The sequence below is a fragment of the Humulus lupulus genome, chromosome 9, assembly GCF_963169125.1.
Source record: "Humulus lupulus chromosome 9, drHumLupu1.1, whole genome shotgun sequence".
NCBI lineage: Eukaryota > Viridiplantae > Streptophyta > Magnoliopsida > Rosales > Cannabaceae > Humulus > Humulus lupulus.
The window spans coordinates 97188117-97193700 of NC_084801.1; positions in this window are offsets into that span (position 1 = coordinate 97188117).

Genomic DNA, 5584 nt, shown 5'->3' on the forward strand with positions numbered 1-5584 from the left:
TGCACCCGGTTTCCTGATGAAAAAGATGGAAGAACCCCGTGCCTTCATGATTGGGGTTAGACTTGAGGTCGAACAGATAGTTGACCTCATGTGGCGACAGTACGGGCCATTTTTTCTGGCTGTACAGGATATAGAGTGCAGCAAGCATTCTATATCTGTTTGGGATAATTTGGAAGGGGGCAACTCCAAAATAGTTGGCCACCCCCTGAAAGAATAGATGAAGAGGCAAAGTGGCTCCTGCCTCAACATGAAACCGCGACCAGGCGCTGTAGGCACGTCCAGGCAGATTAGCCCTTTGGTCTGGGTTGGGCTTGACTAGGGTCACCCCTATCAGGTTGTATTTTCTTAAGTAGTTGGCGATCATTCTGACCGTTACCCTACTCTCAGAGACTACATGCCACTCGACATCTGGCTGAATAACATGTCGAGGGCGGGCATGCCTTTGGATATTTGGATTGGGGGCATTTTCATCCTGACCACTGGTCGAGGGAGCATAGAAGTGTTTGAAGTTTTTCTTTTCTGGGCCTTAGTTTTGGTGCGAGCCATATTTCGAGTCAAAACTGGGGAAGTGTTGGGATTAATGCGAGAAAAAGGAATATCAGGTATCAATATTGAGGGTTGATCTTCGTCCTCGAGCAGTTGAGCCAACAGATCATCGTCGTTGGGTCTTTCTCCGCCCCACGGGTCTTGCATATGAACTACAAACAAACAAAGGGGGAGATAAGACGCACAGCCTGGGAGCTTATGTTGAAAGTTGGACTAACGTTTCTCACGTCTATCGACCAGCAGCATTCTAACCGAAAGACTAAGTTTTATGCGAGCAGTTTGAAAAACGGATCAAAAAGTGAAAGTAAAAAGTTTTTTTCTGACAAAAGCTTTTTCAACTCCAATGGGACGGGAAAAACCCAGTTCTTCAGCTAGCCTAAAAATTGAATTTTTACTTCGATTTTTCGCCCTAAATCCATGATCCTGACTATCAAACTGATTCCTAACTTATATAGAGAAAAAGTACACTACCCTATCAAGCATCAAACGGTATATGCAAAATCTTCACAAATTTATACCCAAGAACACGAAAAGTCTCAGAGTACAGGAGCATCATGCATGGTATCTCAAAGGGTAAAACGTCGAAGAAAGTTTACCTAAGCGAAGATTGGAGATTCTGAGAAGGAGGAACTTCGAGTTTCCAGGTGAAAGATCCTCGGCAAAACGTCTGAAAACCTTGAAGTTCGGGGCTCTGAGATATTTTTCGTAAGAGTTCTTGGCAAAAGATGGCATGTAAAGAGTTAAAAGAAGATTGTGGGGATTATTTATAGAGTTGATGTATGCCAAAAAGGGGTAATCATGAGTCGCCTTTTTTCAAAGCATGGGGGAGTGTAACAGCCGTCGGAATGGTTTCTTGAAAATTGAAAAGGCTTGATTAGACGTGATTAGGTCACTGTTTTCAAAAACGCACGAGGGCTCTGACAGATTTCGTGGGGCATATGAAAAGTTGTTTTACTAAGTTTACTTATTGCTGGTCGCTATAAATAAACTTGGGGGGCAAATGTTTATCCATAAATCAGTTGGTGATGACGTAGCAAGGATTTTTGACACGTGGCGGACACATAGCAGAGATACGACTCGCCTATTGGCCAGCATTATTTCTACACGACAAGATCAAGTTTTGTGTACGACCAGGCTGGTCGTATGTTAGTTCATTTATGTAAAAATTTGTACAGTTGTGATGATATCCGAGAATGTCTCTTCATTATGACTTGCAGATCCGATCATTAAGGATAGATATTATTTCCTAATTTATGTAACTCTTCATGAGCCTATAAATACACAAGAAATAGCTCAAGGAAGGGGATCGATCTCTTTTTTCTGAGAGAATTATATTACTATTATCCATCATTGTATTGTTTTTCTTCTTCTAAGGTCCGTGAAACTCAGGAACCCTTGTTCTTTGATCACACCTTGGGAGTTCAATATTAATAATAGTATCAAGTGGACGTAGGTCATTACCAATTCTTGGGGCCGAACCACTATAAATCACTGTGTTCTTTATCTTTCCATTAGATTATTTTCAAGCTCTATATCATTTTCATGTCGTTTCCTAGACTCCGTGTCGTTGACTAAAATCAGGGTCAACAAAACTATTCCTCAAAAATACTTAATTTCTTAATAAGCATGCACACGACAAGTGTCATTATCCTATTGGGTCTATCTAAACCTTATAGTATAATGAATATCATCTGGATAATCAGCTATATTAATCAAACCCTATGTTATAATTAATATTCTTAATCTATAGGTTAAACTTGTAAAATTTATAAGTGTTCCTACGAGTGTTCAACTAAGTCCCAGCTTGAACCAAAATCCACGGTAATAAACATACTACAACTAGTACTAGCTATTACTACTATCTAATGTTTTAAATTTAAACCACTAAGCTTTAAATTTAAACCCCTAAGCTTTAAATTTAAACCACTTGCCTAAAAATTTAAACCACAAACCAAATGGCATCAAATTTTGAACCTCAAGGCTAAATGGCATCAAATTTTGATCCACAAGTCTAAATGACATCAAATTTAAACCACAATTTATAAATTTTTATCCATTAAGCTCTATTTATAATCCAAGTCTCTTTAAACCACAATGTTTTAAATTTAAACCACTAAGCTTTAAATTTAAACCACTAAGCATTAAATTTAAACCACTTTCCTAAAAATTTAAACCACAAATCAAATGGCATCAAATTTTGAACCACAAGGAAAAATGGCATCAAATTTTGAACCACAAAGCTAAATGACATCAAATTTTTATCCATTAAGCTTTATTTATAATCCAAGTATCTTTAAACCACAATGTTTTAAATTTAAACCACTAAGCTTTAAATTTAAACCACTTGCAAAAAAATTTAAACCAAACACCTGTAGGAGCAGCAGCAGCAGCAGAAGTAGTAGTAGTAGTAGTAGTAGTATGTTAGATTCTGTGGATTTTGGTTCAAGTCGGGACTAAGTTGGAAACTGATAGCAATAGTTATGAATTTTATAAGTTTTAACCTATAGTTTAAGAATATTGATTATACCATAAGGTTTGATTAATATTGCTGGTCCTAGGTGTTTTATTTATTATAACCTAAGGCTTAGATAGATCAAATAAGAATATGACACTTGTCATAAGCATGATTATTAGGGAATTAGAGTTTGTTATTTTATGGTTAGTTAAGAAATTTGTGGATTAGGTTGTTATTTAGATAATTAAATAGATTTTCCCGTAACTTTAGGGTACTATAACTTCCGACCTATTTTTTACCCAGATATATTATGAATTTTGAAAAATAGTATTTCTATAAAGTTGTCAATAATTGAATTAGCTTTCTAGCGGTATAAATATGGTCTAAATCGGAGTTCTATAACTCCATTTATGTTGAATTTACTAAAGGTGTGTTTAGAGTTACGAGATTTAGGAAGTTGGAAGTTAGGATTCTATTTTTTTATTTTATTTTTAATTTTTAAAATAGCAGCAGTAGCAGCAGTAGTAGGAGCAGTAGTAGTAGGAGCAGCAGTAGCAGTACGAGCAGCAGCAGTAGTAGGAGCAGTAGTAGTAGGAGCAGCAGTAGCAGTAGGAGCAGCAGTAGTAGTAGGAGCAGTAGTAGTAGTAGCAGCAGTAGTAGTAGTAGCAGCAGTAGCAGTAGTAGTAGTAGTAGTAGTAGTAGCAGCAGCAGCAGCAGCAGCAGTAGGAGCAGTAGCGGTAGGAGCAGCAGCAGTAGTAGTAGTAGCAGCAGTAGTAGGAGCAGTAGTAGTAGCAGCAGTAGCAACATTAGTTTGTAGTATGTTAGATTCTGTGGATTTTGGTTCAAGTCGGGACTAAGTTGGAAACTGATAGCAATAGTTATGAATTTTATAAGTTTTAACCTATAGTTTAAGAATATTAATTATAACATAAGGTTTGATTAATATTGTTGGTCCTAGGTGAATTATTTATTATAACCTAAGGCTTAGATAGATCAAATAAGAATATGACACTTGTCATAAGCATGATTATTAGGGAATTAGAGTTTGTTATTTTATGGTTAGGTAAGAAATTTGTGGATTAGGTTGTTATTTAGATAATTAAATAGATTTTCCCGTAACTTTAGGGTACTGTAACTTCCGACCTATTTTTGACCCAGATATATTATGAATTTCGAAAAATAGTATTTCTATAAAGTTGTCAATAATTGAATTAGCTTTCTAGCGGTATAAATATGGTCTAAATCGGAGTTCTATAACTCCATTTATGTTGAATTTACTATAGGTGAGTTTAGAGTTACGAGATTTAGGAAGTTGGAAGTTAGGATTCTATTTTTTTATTTTATTTTTAAAACAAGCTTTGACTCCTTAGACCTACCTTTGAATGATTTGACCGAGTCCTAAGCCTTTGACTGAAGAATATTCAAATATTTGCAATTAAATTCATTATTTTTATTCAAAGCCAAAAAGACGATCTTTATTCCTAGAACTCTATAAATAGGACTTAAAACCCAGCCCTTCCATTCACTCTTTAGCTGTGATCAGACTCCAATGTGCTAGTGAGACCTTAAGAGTGATAAACACTTGGGTTGGGAAAAAGCTTTGTCATTCCTAAGCTCTATAAAACACTTGGGAAATGAGGTTTAGTTATTTCGGTGTTGGAGTTAGACCAATCCATAAGGTCAACTAAGGTACTCTTATTCTTTTAAGTCCAATTCTTTAAAACTCTTTAGTTTTCTTTAGTTCCATTTATTCAAATCCTAACTTTCGTTATTAGTTCTTGATTAGGTTCTTGAAACTTAAGTTCTTTCTTAGTAAGTTTCTTCTTGATGGTTTAATTTCCACATTCATTCTTTATTCTTTAGAAATACTCACAATTTATATAGTTGGTTTTAGGAGTGTTCCAAATCCCGTCCTTGTTCTCATATCCCGGTGTTGGTAAGGAAAATAGGTAGAATTTATGTGCTTATATGTTATGTTAAGTTATGATATGTTATGTTATATGTTTATGCTATGATATGTTTTAGTTCTCGGGTATATGTTTTTTTTAGATAACAAGAATATAATTTGTTTAGATAACAAGTCCCAATAGTATATTCCTTGGACATATGATTTTTTTAGATAACAAGCCCCATAAATTTATATGACTTGTTTAGATAACTAGCCCTGTAGAATTATGGGCATATGATTGCCTAGCTAGCAAGCCCCAAGATGTATGATGGCCATTGTAATAGATGTTTTTGTAGCCATATGTTTTATAGTGTATGCTTATGATATATGATATATGTTTTAGATAGTCTTAAATTCTTTTATAGTATTTGATGTAGTCTTATGCTTATGTTTACGATGTATGTTTTGTTTTTAGTAGATTTTCCTTGTTGGGCATTAGGCTCATTCCTTTATTTTACTGTGATGCAGAAAAATGATTATGGAGGCGGAAGGATTCTTGGTAGCATGGCATGTGTGTTGAGGATGAGTGGAATGGATGAGATGCGTGTCGATCGAGGATGACGTTTATTTTAGTCTTTTAAAATATGTCTCTTTTGTAATTTTGTATTCAACTTTTTTTTAACTTGTTTTTAAAG